Source organism: Sturnira hondurensis, unplaced genomic scaffold, assembly GCF_014824575.4.
Source record: "Sturnira hondurensis isolate 20B ecotype Veracruz unplaced genomic scaffold, ASM1482457v3 Scaffold0014854, whole genome shotgun sequence".
NCBI lineage: Eukaryota > Metazoa > Chordata > Mammalia > Chiroptera > Phyllostomidae > Sturnira > Sturnira hondurensis.
This window is the reverse complement of record NW_028087485.1, coordinates 12,169,192-12,190,156: the sequence shown is the minus strand read 5'-3', so window position 1 is coordinate 12,190,156 and position 20,965 is coordinate 12,169,192. Positions and strand designations below refer to the sequence as shown.

General features: G+C 49.7%; 1 long non-coding RNA gene across 2 annotated transcripts in view; it reads right to left on the bottom strand.

Annotated features, from left to right (window-relative positions):
* Nucleotides 1-18,950: 18,950 nt before the first annotated feature.
* LOC118999510 (uncharacterized) overlaps nucleotides 18,951-20,965 on the bottom strand; it is a 71,871-nt gene continuing 69,856 nt past the window's right edge. For both annotated transcript variants that reach the window (XR_005069115.1, XR_005069116.1), the window contains exon 3: nucleotides 18,951-19,242. This is a non-coding gene — a long non-coding RNA (uncharacterized LOC118999510). The remainder of the gene's footprint in view (nucleotides 19,243-20,965) is intronic.

The following is a 20,965-nucleotide window of genomic DNA, read 5'->3' as shown; positions in this document are numbered from 1 at the left end:
AGAAGGCGCCTGCCTCCCCACCCCCGCCTCTGACAGCCATGGAGAGAGCGTCACAGTAAATTCATGGCCGCCTGGCTGAGAAACAGGCGGCTGCAATGGAAAGGAAGCGTGGATTTGCATATTGAATTAAAATTAAGAGCTAATTATGCAAATAAATTATGACATTTGGCAGGAGAATTTGCTTCAAGATCATTTATTACGTTCTTTTTATAACAGTGTGAGCATTTAACGGTCAAAGACAATATTTTAAGGGAAAATTAACGCAAGTTTATTAACCTAAAAACAATTCCACATTAATGAGATGGTGAGCTGGTCCCCCCACACACCTGGGCAGGTCTATGCCTAGCCTGGGAAGGCCTTTTTCTCCTCCCTCCCTTCCTTCCTGAGCAGTCTAGGATGGGGCTGGGGAAGGGAAAGGGCGCCTCACGGTTTGCATCACCTTCCACTGAGGGTTCTGGTAAGCTGAAGCAGCCCCCTGAGATCAGCGCCCTGGGCTGAGCTTCAGAGGCCACACAGAGGAGCTGAGTCTCATTCCCAGACACCCCTAGTCTGATGAGGAAAAACATGGTCCTGGCCTTGGGGCCCCCGTTCTGAGGAGGAAGACAAACCCCTACCCTTAAAGTCATTCTGTAAATACCAGTTGGGATGGACCTGGAAAGTAGGCTCTACCCAGCCTGGTTGTGTCCCCACCCCCTGGGCAGTTTCCATTCCCTCCTCTCCCCAGGTGGAAGAACCCAGCTTCCCTGTTGACCCCTGCCCCCAGCTCTAGTGCTGGAGAGTTTTGAGTTCTTCAACCTTCTGGGTCTCATCGTCTCTCAATTTTCTGTGCAACGTTACTGTCAGCAAGTTTTTCTTTTGGGGGTGCTAAGGAAAAGGGGGCTCTAATCTGTGTTTCCTTGGAATTCCCCAGCCCATCCTGTATCAAGTGGGGAATGAACGCCAAAGGAAGTGGTAGGCAATGTCCTCAGCGGGCAGACTTTTCTCTCTCCTTGTGTGTGTGGGGGGGGGGGTGGGGATGGGCGGGGCATCTGCTCTACCTGACCCCTGGGCTGACTCTGAGGTTTGCAGACTCTATTGGGACAGACCTTTGTCTGCAGAGTGGACTTATAGAAGGAAGCCCAAGTCCTCCCTCTGGTCCCCCCTGCTGGATGAGAGCCTTGGGTTCCCAGAAGGTTCCTGCCCTGATGCAAACATGCTCCCTGGGGGGCGCGATGCTGTTGCCTGTCATTGCTTGGTTCCTGTGTTTCCATCCTCCTGGGCTGGCATAAGGAGGGACGGCTCTTCCTCATGCTAGGTCACACCTCCAGCCTGGCATTTTATCTGAGTTGTGCAAAACTCCTGTGAGGTAGGGCCCAGGTACTGCTGGCTATGGCTTTGGACTTAGGACTTTGGACTTTGGACTTTTCGACTCAGGAGTCCTGAGATCACATCTTCTCTCTGCCATTTGTTGCCAGGGGGAGTCCTTCCCTCCTATGCTGAGTATCTGCCCTCCAGATATACACCCACTCTTCTCCACCCTGCTCTGTGTTCAGGAGCCTAGCTTGCCCAGTCTGCGTCAACTGGTGCCCTTGGTTTTGATGAAAAGGGGTCACCAGCAAGAGATGAGGGGGTCAGGATATTTCTGTCCTTGGCTGCCTCCTGCCCGGGTTGCTGTGGTTTGGCTTCATCTTCTGACCAAAAGCCACAGCTCTCCACACCTCTCCTCACAGATGTCGCCCCCTGGTTCTGGTCATTTCTCTACATTCATCTCTGTCTCTGCTTTAGACTAGGCTTCCTGCTGTCACTAACCTCAGGACACTGCATCGTTGCTCCTACTTTCCTAACCCTTGCCCATACCTTTGTAAATAGTTGTTTTATTAAACTCTCCTCAGATGACCCAACAGAGTACATCGTATGTTTCCTGGCGAAACTCGGGCGGGCACACTCCCACAGCAGGTCAGTTTCCTCATCCGGAAAACAGGGATGATAATGCACAGTTGACAAGTTACCAGTACACATCCAGTGACACCATGTGTACCAAGGCACTTTGTAACCTATGGATCGCAAATCAAAATTCTTGTTTCCAGATGGAAACTAGACTGGGAACCAAGCTGATCTTGAAACCATCTCTGTCACAAAGATTCTGTGTGACCTTGGATAAGTCACTCCCCCTCTTCGGGCCTGGCGTCTCATTGATAATGTGCAAAGGCTGAACTCCTAACTTCAAGGTCAGTTGTACAAAGTGGTGACTCTACGTTCATTTTGCTATTGAGAAAAGAGTGGCCAGGTGACTTGCCCAAGGTCACAAGGCAGGCCACCTGCTGGAGAGTCTAGCTGGGACATAGGAGCTTGGGTGGAGCCCTGTTGCTGGACCTTGGAGACCTGGTGGAACAGACAGGCCTGGCCAGAGATGTTGGGGCTGGGGGTCTGCCCCCAAGTTTCAGTGGCTCACTCTGCTTCCCAGGGCAGGGTGGGCCATCCCTTGGGGAGAGAGGGTGTGATTATTAATAGCAATGCTAATAAAAGAGAAAACAAAGCCAGCGAGGCCTGAGCATTTTTTAAATAAAGAAATTTCCCTCATCTCGTGGTTAATTTAAAAGGTTTATTTCTTGAAATGAATCCTCTTCATCAAACCCCCGATCCTTGAAGATCGGAGGCGACTGCAAGTGCCGGTAATGAATTGATTTGTAACGTGAGCGACACTGCGCCCTCCCGCCCGTGCCCACTGCGGGCCCTTAATCGTGATGTTTAAGGGGAAATGAGCTTCTCCATCTCTCAGCCTGAAACTCAGCACCACACACTGGACCCAGCAGGCAAGGCCCAGGCACAGGCACAGGCCTAGGCCCCAACCAGAAGGTCTATCTTGCAGGCCACCCTCTCCCAGCTCCCAGCACCCCGTCCCTTCCTTTAAGAGCAGAGTCAGAAGAGTCCCTCAAATGAATACCACCCTTCAAAATCTGAGCCATCCACATCCATGCAGACCCACAACTGTCAGACACACCCACACACCCACATGCAAAGTCACACCAGCCCACCATCGCACTACAGTTGCACCAAACTGCACATCCCTGCAATGTCACATAAACAGCCTCCTTTTGAGCATAAAATGCAGAATTACAGTCACATGTAACCCCTATTCATACTAATGTAAGGCACCCAGTCATAGCCATGAGTCCAGTCTCAGGCATGCAGATGCAGGGGAGCACGTACCCTGGTCAGGAGGCCCACATTTCCATAGGCACGACAATTAATCGGTAAGTAGTTGACAAGGTGGGCACGGCATGGCGGACTAGCATGGGCTTTGCGCCACAGAACTGGATGTGAATCTGAGTCCCACTGTTTCCAATCTGTTTGACCTTTCTCGGCCCCAATGTCCTCATCTGTGGAATTGGAGCAACCGCATCCCCGTCATGGGCTTCCTGTGAGGACTACACTAGACAAGGGATGTAAAGCTGCTGTTGAACTGTCGACTTCAAGGAGGCAGGGGCTTTGTGACTGAGATAATGCATGTTGAGTATTCAGCAGAGCTTTGGCATAGGGTAGGGGCTTAGCTAACGTGATCACTGCTGTCCGAGACTGTATCCTCAATACCTATACAGTGCTTGGTGTGCATTTAAATAAATTTATGCTAAATTATGCCTAGCACATAGTTGATATTAATGGAATGATAATTATGAAAAAGAGGGAGGTGGAGAAATAATAATCATCTAGTGAGTGTTTGCAATGTGCCCAGAACTGTGGTAAATAGACACAGAAGATTATTTCATGAATCCTGTCAGCTAGTCTATGAGATTGTTCTAATATACCCCTCTTTGCATGTGAAGAAAGTGGGCACCGGGAGGTTAAGTGGTTTGCCTAAGATCACCTAGCTGGTAAGTGGAGGAGAAGGGATTTGAACCCAGTGAGACTCTAGAGCCTGCTTGGGTAATGCTGAAAAAAATGCAGGGACAACATTGCTCTTCATAGGGACCCATGTGCTGTGTGGCAGAGCCAGTTACACTTTAAGGCTGCCTCCTTGAAAGTCACCTTGAAGTTCCCCTTAAAGGCCTCACTTGAAGAGGTCTCTGGTGGCAGGTCTGTGCCAGGTGAATGGGCAGTGCAAGCCCTGGGTGGCTCTCTGGCCTGTCACCTACTCCAGTGTGGTGACAGAACTTGGTGGAGGCTTCTCATTGCCTCCTGCTCCCTCACCTCCACAACCTCTAGTTGACCTGTGGTGCCGACCTGGACTTCTCTATTTTGAAATATCTTTTTTTAAAGATTTATTTATTTATTTATCTTTAAAGGGTAAGGGAAGGAGAGTAGGAGAGAAGTCTCAATGTATGGTTGCCTCTCGTGAGTCCCCCGCCGGGAACTAGCCTGCAACCCAGGCATGTGCCCTGACTGGGAATCGAACTGCGATCCTGTGGTTCGCAGGCCCGCGCTCAATCCACTGAGCTCCGCCAGCCAGGGCTGAAATATCTTTTAAGTGGATGAACTGAAACCCAAAATTCCCCTGGGTATGTACACACAGCAAAATATTCTCTCCTATGTTCCACCTTTCTGAATTGGCCACTGTCATTTTTGCTGCCACGACCTGAAGGCCTGCAGGGCCACCACCCTTTTCCTCATCCTCAGGGTCCTCTTCTTGCCTGGGGTAGTGGGTCAGCTGGAACAGTGGCTTGGTCACTGGCTGGTTCCTGGATGGAGGAGCCGTACTCAGCCCAAACCCTCCTCATCCTCAAAGCCAGTCTTTGTCTGGGTCCAATTCTCCTGGGTTTCATACAGGCTTATCTCCTTTTCTTCATATCCAGTCCCATCCCCGTCCCAGTCCTAGGGACAGGGAGAGCTCATAGGCCTTCCAGAATGGACATCCAGGCCACAGTTCAACCAGAGTCCTGACGCAGCCCCTCAAGAAGTGAGACACCCCATGTCCCACCCAGGAGTCTCAGAGGTCCCCACTGGGCCTCTTCCCACTCCCCATGCCGCTCTGCACACTCCCGCCTTCCTCGCTCAGAGGTGCAGTCCTGAGTGGGCGCAGGGTGGGGGCGAGGGGCCATGCTCCCCTTCCGCAACTTCCTAGGAGAAAATCATTTTTTATAACTGTTGGAATCCTGATTGAGCTGTCAAAAGTACATGAAACCAGCTACATGAATGGTAAACTATCCATCAGTCACGGGCCTATTTGTTCTGAGACAGTATAAACATCTCACATTTTTCTTCAAGATAGAAAATAATACTTACCCATCACACCCAGGTCATTTGGCCCCCACCCCAGAAAGAAACTTATTAGTCACACTGGTCCGTTTCCTTCTTGTCTCCCAAATCTTTTTATTGTTTTACCCACTAATTCCAGCCTTCCTTGAAGCATCAATTCAGTTCTGCTTTCAGCTTTCTCTCTATCTGTTTAAAACCAAATTTAGCAAACCCCTCCAAGTTAACAAGTGCTAAGGAGAAACACACAGAGAATCATTCTTGAAGGTACAAACCAGCTTGGATCTCAGTGTGCAGACTCTGGTCCTCTGGACGAGCACTGGCACAGATGGATGAGTGGCCAGCTCCCTTCTTGCCCACTGAGGAGTGTGATCAGGACCCTCTTGCATGCCTGGTCAGGGGTGATGGGGATGAGGGAGAGAACGTATCCAGCCTTTGAGGTGAAACTACTCCTCCTGCACACCTGTCTCTTACAGGTGCTCTGGACTCAGGGGGGCACATGACAGGAGCTTAGGTATTTTTTGAGCCAGTTGAAAGAGGCCATGGCTTTCTCTCTTACCTTTCCTCCAGTCCCCCACAGTTTGGTTTCCATAAAACTTGACCCAGGACAATGACCTCAGCTGCCAGTAATACGTAGGGTGTGTGGATGGATGGACGGATGGATGGATACACACAAACATATCGTCACATGCATGTTCCCACACGGACCATAAGGACACATTCAGTGTCCTTATAACAGCGCAGCAGTTAATAGTAAAGGTTCTGAAGGCATTTAAACTTACTTGCTCCACTCATCTCTGTGTGTGTCACCTTGGATAAGTTAGCCGACCTCACTCAGCATTCCTCAACAGAAAAAGGATAATGATAGGATCTGACCTGGGGGACTGTAAAAATTCAATGATAATCACTGGCATAGAGTAGGCATTCAGTAACTGATTACTGTTACCATTGCCACACTTTGCACATACTCCTAAGTACTTATGCAAACTAGAACCTTTTCTCTTTTTTTTAAGATTTTTTTAATTTTTTTATTTATTTACTTATCTTTAGAGGGGAAGGAGAGAGGGAGAGAAACTTCAATGTATGGTTGCCTTTTGTGCGTCCCCTGCTGGGAGCTGGCCTGCAGGAAGCTGGCCTGCAGGGAACCGGCCTGCAACCCAGGCATGTGCCCTGTCTGGGAATCAAACCGCGATCCTCTGGTTCGCAGGCTCAATCCACTGAGCTACACCAGCCAGGGCAAACCAGAACCTTTTCTAAACCAGATCACACACACAAATATGCAAACATGCACATGCTGCCACAAGTATAGATCAGCAGGTGGAGGTGGCATAGAGTAGTCCTGGAGGGCACTCAGGAGGAGCCAGATAGTTCAAATCCAAGCTCTGCTACTTACTAGCTGTGTGATTTGGAGCAAGTTACTTAATCTCATCTATAAGATGGGAATAATAACAGTTCCTCATTTATAAGATCATTGTGAAGGTTAAATTAGTTAATATTTATAAAGTACTTCGAACACTCTGTGTTTGCCAAACACAAATAAATCTCACAACCTTGTAAGCTAACACCTGTCTAGCTCAGAGTTTGCAAAACGAACTCCCCTGTACACCATTCCCTATTAAGAGGCTTAATATTCCCTGAAAGAGGCTTTGTGGGAATTTAGCCTCTATAAATGAACCCCAAAGGACCCTCTCCTGTAGGGTCAGAACACTGCCAGAGTGGGGGATGCCTTCCTCCCACCGCTCTCCCTAGGTTTGCCCCCAAAGTGGCAGTCCCCAGGCCTGAATGACCGTGGAGGACTCCCGCTCCTTCCCATTAGGCTCAGAATCATAAAGTGAGGGGCTATTTTGCAAGGGAAATGGGAGGCTACTGTGGCCTTCTCCTCTCCACTTCTCCTCCCGCGGTCTCAGCCAGAGCCAGCAGTCGCCAGTGCAGCCCAGGCCTTGCCCAGCACTCCACTCCCTCCACACACACCCCATGTGTGAGTGTGAGGCTGACACTCCAGGCTGGGAAGAGTCCAGGGCGAACTGACCAGGGGCTCCAAAGCTGGAGAAAAGCAAGCCGACTCCCAGGCCCCTCGCCAGCCTCCTGTGTCCTGCCCGGGGCTGCCACTAGGAGGCTAATGAAAAGGGAAGAGGCAGGCCAGGGCTTGGGCCAGCAGGAGACAGCAAGGGGACAATGTGAGGCAGGAAGGGGGCGGCCCTCAGGCATGGACAGACAATGTCCCCATATGGGAAGCAGACGGAGCTGCCCCGCCCCCCTCAGGCCTGGGGCTTCCTGGGGGGCAGGCAGCAGTCTCAGCTCCGCGTCAGAGCCTGGGTAGTTTGTGCCCAGGAAGATGAGCCCTCGGTCTGTCGGAGCTGCTGCGGCAGCAAAAGGAGCAGGAGGGAGTTCTCAGTCCAGCGTGTGCCCCGCAGAAGACTCGGCAGGGGCTGAGGAGCCTAAGAGCCGGGAGCACCCCCGCAGGCCTCACGTGTGTGTGTGCATGTGCCTGCGCGTGTGTGCAACCACTTTGTGGTTTGTCTAAATATTTAAAAAATACGCCATCATCCATGCCCAAAGTAAAAGAATGAACAATACAGAAGCATGGGGAGTCAGATGTGAAAATTCCCCTATAGCCAATGACCCCATGGACTTCCTTTCTCAGAAGCAGTTATTTTTAATTCATGCCTTTAAGCAAAGGCCACTCTCCATTGTGAGCCGGTGGAGGCTCTGTTGTCAGCCAGGTTCTCATCAACGCGAGGCTTTCCTTGGAGCAGAGCCCTGGGAGGGCAGCGGGAAGGAGAGGCCCGCGTAGAGCGCCCCCTCCCCTCCTCCGCCTGTGATTCCAGGTTGTAAATCTTCTGAAATGATTCCATTTCTACCCAACTTTACCATCTCTCAAGAATTAAAAAATCTTCTGTCTTCTTTAATGCCAAGCTTCATTTTTAGTTTTATAAGTTTCTCCCTGTCTTTAAATGTAGTTCAGCTTGTTTTGTGTTGGCTCATAAATTATTTTTTGCTAGTGATCAAAGGGCATGAGTGAAAGTTTTAGAATGCACAGTGACACAGGGCTGCAGCCTTCTGCACAGCAGGCCACAGCCAGGCTGTCCCCTTGGAAGACACGACAACCTGAAAATCAAGCAGGGGTTCTGCTCCTCTCTGGGACAGCCCCAAGGGATACCTTCTCTGGTACTCAGGATGACACAAGTCTCTTGCCTGGGGAAGGGAACTAGCAATTATTGGCCCCCTTCTGTGTCAGACCCTTTAGACAGAGCTTCGGGAACTTTCAGAATCAGATGTGGATGCAGAATGCTCTATCTTGGGTTGCGCCTGCAGGTCCCGCTAACAGGGAAGGATTACAGAAAAAGACTCCAAGGATCCCCACAGGTCAGGTGTTCAAGGGTAACTCTGGCCAGGGAGGGGAGAAAGTCAGGTGACACCCTCTGAGGCGACATGCTGGTTTCCAAAAGAGAGGCCACTGTACCCAGTAGGGCTTGGCTAAGAATACCCAATGTCTACTAGAATAAACTCTTCTAATCTTCACAAGTTGGTGAGAGAATTATCACCCCCATTTTACAAGTGAGTAAACTGAGACTCAGGACACAGATGAGTTAGCCTTGAACCTGAATCCAAAGTCAGGTCTGTTTGACTCCAAAGCCTATACCCTTGACACATATGAAGCTGGTTCCCTAAGAGAAAAGAACAGCCAGTCAGCATGAAACCCCTCTCTAGCAGGCCAGTCGCATGCCAGGCACTGTGCGAAGCTGCCAGATAGGAGCTTACATGAAGTGAGAAAGGAGTCACAGAAGAGTCACTTCTCGTTAGATGATCCGTACAGGAGGTGGCATATGACCTGCTCCCCGAAGAGCGAGTGATAGTTCAGCAAGTGGAGACGATCAGGGAGGTGTCTGCAGCCAAAGGGACCTGTATGGGCAAAGAGCCAGACAGGCCAGAGCGTGAGACATGAGGTCTGTCCAGAAAGTACCCAGCCATATAATACGAAAACTGGAGACATTTACTGAAGAAGATATAAGAAACACTGTACATAGGACAATGATGCCTCAGTCCCCATCAAGGTAGGCACCTTGGGACCTCACACAGTTTTCCCAGCATCATTAGCAACTGGAGTACGACGTTCCTTCTGCTCTGGTAGCAGAAACCATAAAACAAATTTTGCCACAACGCATTTCATGCCAACAACCTGAATCAAAATCTTGGACATGGTAGTTTTTGGAGTCCCCAGATCAGCTTCTAGTTCCCACACTGTCAGTCGCCAATCTTTGTTGACTTCAGCCCATATACATTCAACATTCTTGGGTGCTCTGCTTGTTGCAGGCCTTCCAGAACGTGGATCACTTTCAACAGATTCTCTACCATCTTTGATGTGTTTGTGCCACACTTTTATTTGCCCTGCACCCATTACATCATCCCCAAAAGCCTTCTGACTCATCTGAATAATTTCCACGAAGAAACATTTAAGCACAACGCAAAATTTGATACACATCCGTTACAGTACTCACTCAGTCAATTTGAATGCGATGGCCATGCAGTACACGTGTTCACTCAACAGCGTCTACTGCCCCTGCTGACTAATACAATGAAGTCGCCATTGTGCACACATGTGCATTCCAGTCCACTCTCTTTGGCTGCCAGGTTGCATTGGTGTTACACAAATCATTGTCATTATATTAACAGTGGCTGGACTTCTTCCAGACAGACCTCGTATATTTGAGGAATAGCAAACAGGCCAGTTTGGTCAAAGCTAGGAACGGATTTGGGAACGAAGCCAGAATGATAGACTTGTAGCTGGTCATGATCGGAGACAAAACTGTCTAGAGGTCAAAGGCACACAAAGGCTGTGGGACTTCAGCCCAAGGTGTGCACTCCTGGCAACTTATGTGACCTCCCTGTGTCTGTTTTCTCATGGTAGCATCGGATGGAATAAAGTAGCTGCATAGGACTGTGGTGAAAATTAAATGAAATACTGTATGAAAATAAAGCTTTGAAGCAATAACTATTATCACAAGGTGAGTTAGATTTTAACACATATTGGGAGCCCTGGAAGATTTCTAAGTAGGGCTGTGACATTGTATTCATTTCCCGGGGCTGTTGTAACTAACTACCACAAATTAGGTGGCTTAAAACAACAGCCATGTATATTCTCACAGCTCTGGAGGCTCCGAGTCCAAACTCATGGTGCCTGCAGGGCACCGCTCATTCTGACGTGTCTTCCACCATCTCGTAACCTCAGGAGTTTCTTGGTCTGCGGCCATGTAACTCAGATCTCAGCCTGCATCTCCACAAGGCCGTCTTCCCGCTGTGGCTGTGCCTTCACATAGAGGTCCCCTCTTCTCCTTAAGGCACCAGTTATGTTGGATTAAGGACTCACCATACTCCACGATGACCTCATCTTAATTTACATCTTAATTACATCGATAAAGGCCCTATTTCTAAATAAGGTCAGAGTCATAGGTACTAGGGGTTAGTACTTTTTTTGGACAAATTTTTGTTGGTAGTGGGAAAGGCATAGTATAACCCATAACAGACATGGTCAGAGCTGTGCTTCAAATAAGTTGATTTAGTGGGGGTGAGTGGGACACACTATGCTCTAGAGAGACAGGTGGGAAGGAGACTGCTCAGAAAGCAAGACACATTGGATAAAATTTGGGCCAGTGGCAATGGGGTTGAAGGCATCATAGGATCTGACAAATGCTAGGAGGGAGAGGGGTAAAGAAGTGGGAAGAGGAGAGTGTCCAGATGGTTCAGGGGTTTTATAAGTGAAAAATGAGGAAATGAGAAGGGGAATCAGAGGGAGGGGGGCCCATTAGACTCCACGCTCTTGGAGGGCAGAAACCGTGTCCTTTGCTTGGTGTCCTTCATGCCTGGCACAGCATCTACACACCGTAAGTGCTTGAGAAATGTTTGCCAAAGGAAAGCGTGTGTTCCATTCGGCACGTGGTGGGTCTGGCACACCAGGTAACACAGGCAGGTGGAAATACAAGCTCGTCATATGGTAAATTGAGTATGGGGTTGGAAATCTCAATTGAGATTATAGGTCAAGTTGAGATGGATAGTGCTCATGAAAATGCAGGGAGGGGAGAGAAGAGGTTTGAGGGCAGGACCCCTGGGGCACAGTTACATTTAGGGGATAGGAGAGGGCAGAGGAGCTGACAGGAGGCCAGGAAAAGGACTTCAGAGTTGGGGGAGGGAAAGTAGGAAGGTGCAATGTCAAGGGAATCAAGAAAGGAGATGTTTCAAGGAGGAGGGGCGGAGCTGCTGCCAAATGCGCAGAGGTCGAAGAGAAGAAATACTGAGAGGAGCCTGTGGATTTCCTAATTAGGAGACCAGCAGCAGTGTTCCCACCTGGTTAGGGTGGGAGGAGGTGAGGGGAGCCTACTGGGGGCAAAGAACCAAAGGAAAGAAGGGGTATGTGTACATACATGTGTGTGCATGTGTGCAAACACTATCACTCTCTTCACATCTGTGTGGACCTGGTGGTCAATGAAATACAGCAGAAACATGGAAGCAAAAACCATCATGAGGGGTGTGCACGTCAGGACTCGGGGTTTGCAAGTGTGATGATGGCTAGACACGGAGGAAGGAAAGAGATGGCTGGGGCAGAGGGCGAGTGACTCTTAGTGCCTGGTGAATCTTCTGGGAGGTGGAGGGTGGAGGGCAGTGATGCCCTGGGCAGATGAGAAAACAATGCCGAGCTCAGCTCTCAAATCCCAGCGGCCCTTTGTCCAGGTTTCTGTTGCAGCTGCCTCCTGATGGGGGGAGGGGAACGAGGCCTTGTCCTCAGTCCTTTAGTCCATATGGAGTTTTCACTGCTGTCAATCTTGTTTATCACTGTATCCCCATGGCCCGAACCAGTGTCTGGCACACAGGAGTTGCTCAGTAAATACTTACAATTGGAAATGACAATGACGACATCACCACTGCCAACGAAGACGAATTAAGTCCCTGCAATATGCCTGTCACTTTACATGTATGAAGTAGGGACTGTTATTATTACCCCCACTTAACAGAGGAAGAAATAGGAGTTCCAAAGGATCCTAAGTTTCCAAAGTTCACTCAGGATATGGTAGAGGCAGGATTCGAACCCAGGCCCATATGACCCTAGAGCTCTCACTTTTGACCATTAGGGTTATTGTTATGGCAGGAATGTGCGAGTCTGTGGGGAGGCATAACCTATGTCTGTGCTACTCTGCATGCATTTGTGGTTGTCCACAGATGCATGTTTGTAGGTCCTTGTGTGTGTGTGTGTGTGTGTGTTCCTACGCGAAGGACGTACCTGTATTAAGTTGTGTATTCTTGTGGGTATGTGAGCACAGATGCTGTTTCCCATCCAGCACCCAGGTTCGAGCTCCCCAGTGTGTTTCTGATTAAGGTTGGTTAAGCTTCCAATTGCGTGCAGAACCCAGTCTTGAGCCCACCTCCTTCTCAGAGGGCTCATGGTGGATGGAGGAGGTGGGCAGTTTGGGGGGGGGGGGCAGTGGGGCGGGGCTTCCAGCCCCGNGGCTTCCTGCCCCTGATGGTTCTGCCCATAATTCTCCTTCCTTGTTTAAAGGGGCCAGTGGGTTTAATGATTAGTTACTGCCTTGTCGATATTCTCACCCAGGAAGAGGATGAATGGCAAGGCACTGCCCCCACCCGACACACACACACACTCTGTGGCAGATTAAAGATGAGGGAAGGGACCATTCAGCAAGGGAATTTGGAGGAGGGCAGCTCCAGAGAAGCTCTTTGGGGATCTTGGAAGGGACTTCCCTTGTGATTCTCCAATTGCTCCCACAAAGGTGCTCCTGCGGGCAGAGGAGCATCCCCCTCCCACCCCTCCTCCCAGTCCTCCCCTCTCCAAGTCCTCCAGGCTCCAGGAGGCAATGGGGAGACGGACTCCTTGAGGTGGGAGAGCATGCCTGTCCAAGTTCTCATTGTCACGTACTTGAAAGTGCCTACATCTGTATGTTTCTGTGTCTTTATGAGTTTCAATATTCATGTGTTTGGCAGCCAAACATCCATGCACCCAAATGTATAACACAGTCCACAAACATATCTGGGCTTTTCTGCCCTTCCCTGTGCGTATGTGGCTGCCTTTGCCCACGACTGTGTGTGTTCCCACACATGTGTCTATGTGGGACACACTTGGTGTCTGTGTGTCTGGGAATGCATGTACAGATGTGTGTGGGGGGGTCTGAGTCTGCTGGGTGTCCTTGCCTTTCTGTGTCCTTGCTCTTCACAGTAGTCAAGCGCGGCTCTCTTCACATCCTGCTCCGGGTCCTGAACCCCCTTCCTGATGTCCTGGAAAGGAGCTGGCCGTCTCTCACTGAGGAGGGGCTGAGCGAAGATGCCATCCCTCCTCCTCGTTAAACCTCAAAGGCAGGTCCTGGGGACTCAGGCACCAAGTTATGGATCCCTGACCCCATCTTCAGCCCTTGTTCACTAGGACCGTTCCCTGCTGGGCTCCTGAGTCCTCATGGTCTCGAACATGGGTTTCCTTGTTGCCCAGAGAATATGTCCACCCAACCCTTAGTGAGTCCTCACTTACCTGGGCCTGGACCCTCAGAAATGAAGTCCATTAACGTTCTGCTACCCAACCTCTGCTGAGTCTCCCCAGTCCCACTCAGTTCAAAAGCCACCCCACACCTATTTAGTGACTCACCCTATGACATAAATGTCTTTGGAAGCAAATTCTGAAGCACCCCATACTTCATAGCTTCTGATCACTAACCATTAACCCCACAACTCCTGACACTCTCTTCTTTGACTCACAGCAACTGCCCCTCAACCTCCTTTCACTGGATGCAGCCATGGAAGGAGGGGGAAGGAAAGGGGGACATTGCAGCCGGTTGTTCCCTTATGTCAGGACTCAGAGCTTGGGCAGGGGAGGCTGGGGTCCTGGAGCAGCTAAGGGGGGGGGGACAGGAAGGCATAGGCAGTGAAGGGCTAAGCCTGGCACAAAAGAAATGCTAGGACTCAGGTCCATCCTCCCACAATCCCCCTGCCCCTGCCACACATGCAGTCACACACACTCACCCTGTTGGAAGGTGACATTTGCTATTAACCTTATATTGGGCCATTTTGTAAATCAATGTCACTTACATTTAATAACAAGTGTAATCAAAGGAATTATGCAAATTTAATTTGATGCTTCTTGAATTATGCAAATCTGCAGTGCACATAATGTTCTCTGACATGTGCCCAGTAGAGAGAGAGAAAGAGAGAGAGAGACAGAGACCAGGGGAGAAAATGGGGAGGGGCTGGGAGGGGGAGGGGAGGCGTGGGACTGAGGGAGAGAGGAGGATGGGGGTGGGCTTGAACAGGGGCTGCGGGGAGGAAGGCAGGGTGGCGGAAGGCAGCAGAGCAGCTGCAGCCCAGGTGCTCTCCATCACGGGGAGAAGAGGTGGGCAGGTCTGGTACTTCTACCTTCTCCCTGTCGCCCTCTCTGGTTCCGGCCTTTTACTCCCTCTCTCCACCCACATCAGCATGACCTTGCTGGTCACTTGTCCTCAACGTCTTCTTCTGTGAAATGGGAGTGGCCTAAAGGGCTGACCACTCATGGGTTCAAGATTCATCATATAGTTTGGTCCTCCGAGAAGGCGGTTTCATGGTCCCTAGCCCCCGGGCAAGGTGACCTGTTGTGATAACTAGGCATTATGATTGTCTGTTTTGTTCTTAATGGTCTTGAGGTCCTGGCAGTAGGAGTTGCACCACCCACCATATGACAGTAAAAACATGCTAACCCACTCCCAGGTACATATTGTGACAAACCTGACATGGTTGTGATATGCTCATATTGACACATGCATTTATATCTGAGATGCCACAGTCATACACAGACTGTTAAATATATACATACTGTATAAATATAGCCAGTGACAATCAACCATGGACCCAGTTACCCCCACGGACCTGCATAAAGGCTATGTAGTTACAAACACTCAGGTGAACGCTTTAATGCATGAACATTGAAAATGTCACCTGGACACTCCTGAGCCCAAGGGACATTGACTCCTAGTAAGAATGTACAAAGCACATTCCTGGTGCTGACACACACCCATTGACCCTTGAAACAAACTCCGTGATGCAGGATGCTTCTGGCTGGAATGCTGTCCCTCCTTACTGGTCGAACCTCATCCAATGCTTATTTGGCCCTGCCCTCAATTCCATCTCCAGCAGGACAAATATCATGACATCCTGAAAGGAAGTGACTTTGCAGAGAGATGGGCCAAAGCGCCTTAAATTCTGGACGCTGGTTAGAGCCAAGAAGGGATGTCTCAGGAGGTCACATCAAGGTCCCAGTGGTGGACCAGCTTCCCACAATCCGTCACCTCCTCCACAGTCTCCACCTGCCACTGAGGCAGGCCGTCACAGACTGGCCCAGAGCCTGGCCTGTGAGAGTAGAGCACAGCAATGGCGGGTCCCTCTCCCCTGGGAGAGGGGGGTAGAAAAGANCTGAAAGGAAGTGACTTTGCAGAGAGATGGGCCAAAGCGCCTTAAATTCTGGACACTGGTTAGAGCCAAGAAGGGATGTCTCAGGAGGTCACATCAAGGTCCCAGTGGTGGACCAGCTTCCCACAATCCCTCACCTCCTCCACAGTCTCCACCTGCCACTGAGGCAGGCCGTCACAGACTGGCCCAGAGCCTGGCCTGTGAGAGTAGAGCACAGCAATGGCGGGTCCCTCTCCCCTGGGAGAGGGGGGTAGAAAAGAGGTCTGCGCCTTTCCTGAGATGTCAGTGTTAATCCTCAAGGGTTCTCGGGGTGTGTATGGGACAGTCCACATTATTTTCACTTCCCACGTAAGTTCTGTCTTGGGTTTGCAGATGAGGTCTTCTCTCTCTCCACCCCTTTTCAACTGCATCCTCATTCTTGGGATCTAGAGGCCTGCTGCTCTGTAGTATTAGATGGATAGAGTGACTAGGGGCTTAGTCGGGGGTCAGAATCTATCTGTCAGTGAGGGTCTGGCAGTGGCAGTGTACTTGTGCATAAGTGTCACCGTGCATCTGGTAGGAGTGTCATTATGTCCCAGAGGGTTTCTCCTTGTCATTCGTGTGTCATTGGATCATTTGTATGTCTATGGCATAAAGGATGCTTGTATTTGCTGTTTTTGTTTATCATTTCTGTATCAATGCACTGGAGTTATTTTATCTCAGCTTTATCTTCACTGGTGCCACATTTGGTGAATGTGTCTCACCCTCTTCTATGAATGAGCATGTTTGAGTTGTCACAGAATGTGTCCCTATTCCTTATTCCATACACTATGGTAATGAACGGATACTTTATCTGTCACAATGTGAACATTATCATTTTTATAATGTGCTCTGTGTGTGTTATCATGTTTGAGTTGTCAAAATGCGTGTGTCATCACACTGTGGCTATTATGACATCCGCGGCGATACAACGTGCGCCCGAGTCTGTCCCACCACGTTCGAATGGCCCAGTGTGTTTCCGTGCTCAAGCTGCCACAGTGTGTCCTCATGAGCCACATGCTTTGGCGGGCAGAGTGTGAGTCCTTGTGTGTGAATTGTCACCACAACTATATCACAGCATTTGCAATGTCACCATGTAAGGCTGTATGTGTTGCCAGGCTTCAGTTACTGGGGAGTGTCATTGTGTCCCTGGTGTCATTGTATATAATCAGTCTGAGTTGACACAACATGGGTAACTGTGTCACCTTTATTTTAACTGTCCCTAAATTGGGAGGGTATCACTAGATCTGAATGTCCACAATAGGATGATTCCAAGTTTGAGTTACCACAGGTTATCTTTGTGTGACAATGCATTGGCATTTTGACAATATGGTATGTATCTCTCTGAGTTGGCACAGTGTATATGGCACTGTGTTTGAGCATCCTGTTATCAAATATTATAGGGACAAATACTGATGTCCTTATAATGTGTCTATGTGAACCATTGGGTTTCAGTTGTCACATTGTATGACTGTATGTCACCATATATGAGTCATGTATCTGTATTTATGTTACATTGTAAAAATACATGTCTGTGAATATCACGTCTAAGTTGCCATGATGTGTATTGCCAGGTTTAAGGTGTTAAAAAGCCTGTTTGTCACAATTGTTGAGTGTATTAATATGTTTGAGTTGTCAAAATGTGTGCGTGTCCTGGCCAGTGTGGCTCAGTTGGCCGGGCATCTCCCTGCAGAGCGAAGGGTTACCAGTTGGCTTCCGGGCAGGGCACATGCCCGGGTGGCAGGTTTGGTCCCCGGTCAGGGCATGTGCAATTGATGTATCTCTCGCACATCAATGTTTCTTTCCCTTCCTTCCTCCCTTCCCCCTGTCTAAAAATAGACTGGTAAAATCTTTAAAAAAAAGCATGTGTGCTGCCAAGCATCACAGTGTTTCACACTGTGAGTTTGCACACTTGTGTCTGTGTGTACCTGAACATGTGTGAGGTATTATAACACCTCTGTGTCACCATGTTTGAGGTGTCCCTTTAAACGTGTGTGACAACCCATTCCTCAGCATGCGTTCAAAAGCGAAAGACAAGGAATGAGAGGGAAAGAGGGGAGCTGCAGGGGGTGGGGCGAGGCCATATCTAGACAGAGTGGGATGGGGGCCAGTGGGGGTTGGGGACAGAGTGAGCTCTAATTGGCCCGTGGTGAATTATTCACATGTATAATCCTCGCAGAATTTCAGCACGGGCAGTGCCAGTAAATGCTGTGCATGTTTAAAAGTCATTTCCATAAGTAAGTGCAATTTCTCTACTGTTTGCCCCTGTTTAATGAAGTGAAATCTTGTTTGCATTCCTCCCAATTTCCCAACGAAAGGCGCCCAACCGTTCGTACCAAAATTACACCGCCCAAATTAAAAGTCGGGTTCCAAGGGAGGTGAGGGGACAGCAGCACCGGGCCCTTCTGGGAGGGCCTATGGAGGGGTGGGGGCAGGTAGGAACCAGGCCTGGGTTTTTCAGCTCATTGAGGAAGAACTACAGGAAGGTAGTTTTTCAGTTCTTGCAGTTTTGAGTGCTCCCAGCACCATGTTTCCCTCCCCCAAATACCCACCCCCGTCATATTCTTGCTCCCCTTTGCCTCCTGCTCCTTCCTTTAAATGAATCCCTGGGGTACAGAAAGTTTGTTCATGTTCATGAACATGTTTGTGTTTGTTCATGTATATGCCTGTAATAAACATGGTCATGTGTTTATTACATGTGTTTTGAAAGTGTGATATACAATCGTACACTGACAAATTTTTGTAAAAATTTTTTGCGCAAAACACAATGACTTATGCAAACACAGGGTGACGCAGTGTGTGTTTACATCTGCATCCCTGCCTATGGATGTGTGTGGATCTGTGTGTGTGTCTAGCTTTATGAGTTGGGTGTATCGTGTGTGTCTTTAAGATGGGTGATTACATAGACAATATGGATAAAGAGAGAGAGAAAGAGGGAATGATAGGTATTTGTGTAGTTCCTCTATTGCCCAGAGCAGAACACTCAGTAGCTCCTCTGCTAGGACCTGCACCGTCTGAAAGGTTTATGGTGAACCCCTCACCCACCCAATAGCTGATTACACCAAGGCAGCAAGATCAGAGGAGTCACCTCCTTTCACTTCCTACATGATACAAAGGGCCTGTTGACATTGTCCTCGAAGGCCCGCTCCAGCAGGCCCACTCCAGCTCCGTGTGGGCTGTTTGAGCGAAGGTGACTCCCAAATGGGCTGGGAGGAGCCCCCTCCTTCGAAGGCCTTCACTCCTCCGAAGCTCCAACTGCATCCTGGTGCTGCAAGTCACCTGCACGCGAGTCACTTTGACATGAATCCAAAAACAGAGTTGGAGGTTACCTGTATTGGGGTTAGTTGGAAGAGTATTGGCAAGGGAGTGAAATGAGGTTGAGGAAAGGGCAGGAAATGACAGTCCCACTCACCAAGGCCTCACAGTGACCCCTGAAAAGTGACCACTAAGGGCCCTTGAGGTTTTAGAAATCTGAGAGCTCTAGAAGTGACAGAGTGAGTAGTATCCTGTCCCCGTGTGAAGTGTGAGGTGTGAGATTGTGCGTCTCTGGTCTTTGTGGCTGTGATCACCTCCACCAGTCTAATCATCTTCTGCTGCTTACGTTTTGCCAGTTTACCAGTCAGCCTGGGTGGGACAGAAGAAAGAAGTCACACAACTACAGTGAGACCGTCACCCTCAGACCCATTGGGACCACCAGCCTCTCCTCCACACATCACAGCAGGACACTGATGGAACAGCTGGAAGACAGGACAGTTGTTTGCTGGAGGTCTGGTGGAGAAAATCACTCAGAAGGATTTGGGAGGGGTGAGGAGAGATTCAATTGTTTAGTGAGAGTCCAGGGCCCTCCTTGGAGGGGACTCCTCTCCCACCTCTTTGATGTCCTCCAGGAGGTGGGACACCCAGCACAGGGGCAAAGTGTCATCCTGGTCATGACTTCCTCACCTTCTCTTCTCCTCTTATCCATTCTGCCATCACGTCATCAGCCCAAAGCTCGCTCGGATTTCTGTTTCCACAGCTCAGAAGCTAACCATGGCTCCCCACTGCCCAAAGGAAAAAAATCCATATCAATTGTGGAATCAGGAAAGCAAGGCCTTCACAATAGGACACTCCCTTCCTCTTCAACCTACTTTTCTAACATTAGCATTCAATGATGCTAATTGTCCAATTAGCACCTCAATATGCCTCTTAAGCCCATTCCAAGCAAGTAGGGGAACAAGATAGTTCCCCAACATCCTCCACGTTTCCTTTTCCCACTTTTGTCCATGCTCTCCTTTCTGCCTCAAATACCGCCATTAACCTCACTCCCATCCAGATTTCTGCCTGGTGGGGTCCTAAAAAACATCAAGGCTAGGTTTGATGCTACTTTCTCCAAGAAGACTTTTATGCTGACCTTCACCTTGACCACCATCGATAGTGTCATTGATTCCTGGTTTCTCTGTCTGTGATGTGACTTTCTTGTCCCTTCTCCTGCCCTCTGGTGACCAGATGTACTGGGCTCCAGTTTCTTTGGGCATCAGGCCTTGAACAGCTCTAAGGGAGTGTAGGGAGCAGCAGCTCACCCAGCTCTGTGGATGAGCTGATGGATGACTACCAGGCAAGTGTGGGACGTTAAGAGTGGTTTGGAGTGCATGCTACAGGGGATAGAGCTCATATTTGGGGCGGCTCTCCCTACTCCCACCCAGCAGAGTTCAACCCCAGCCCTGAGTCTCCATGGCCCCCATCTTCATCCTGTTTCCCTCTCTGTGGCAGCAGAAACTGTCCACTCCGTGCCCTTGGCTGAAGAAGCTAGGGCCTTCCTGCCAGCTGAGGGATCCCCACCCACCCTGGGGAGACTCTGGGTGGAACTCACGCTCCTGGTGCTGCCTGAGGGGCCCTCCCCAAACCCCAGGGACCCCTGCCAGTGTTCACCAGGCTGCTACTTTCATTAGTGAGGTCCTTCCCTCTTAACCGGAAGGCCCTGCAGTTAATGTGCCGGCAGCCCCACTTCTCTTCTCCTGGGCCTGCCTTCCATTTTAGCCCCGCTCCTCCCGCCAGACATTCCCCAGCCCACCGCTAGGCCCTCCACTGTATTTCCTTAGCTCCCAAGACTCTCTCACTGATTTCCTCCATTAAGGATCCCTGATCCTTCTGTACCCCCCCCTCATTTAACCCAGTTTTTTTTTTTTTAATTGAAGAGCCACAACCAAATCTCCATTAATCCTCTTGTTCCTTCTTTCCTCTAATTCTCTCAGGAAACCTCCTTCCCTCTGACCTTTCCCTCTCCCCACAGCCACCCCCTGACCAGTCCCCAGCGTCAAAATCCACGGGACGAAGGCTCCAGCTCCATCTCTAGATGCGCCCTCAGGCC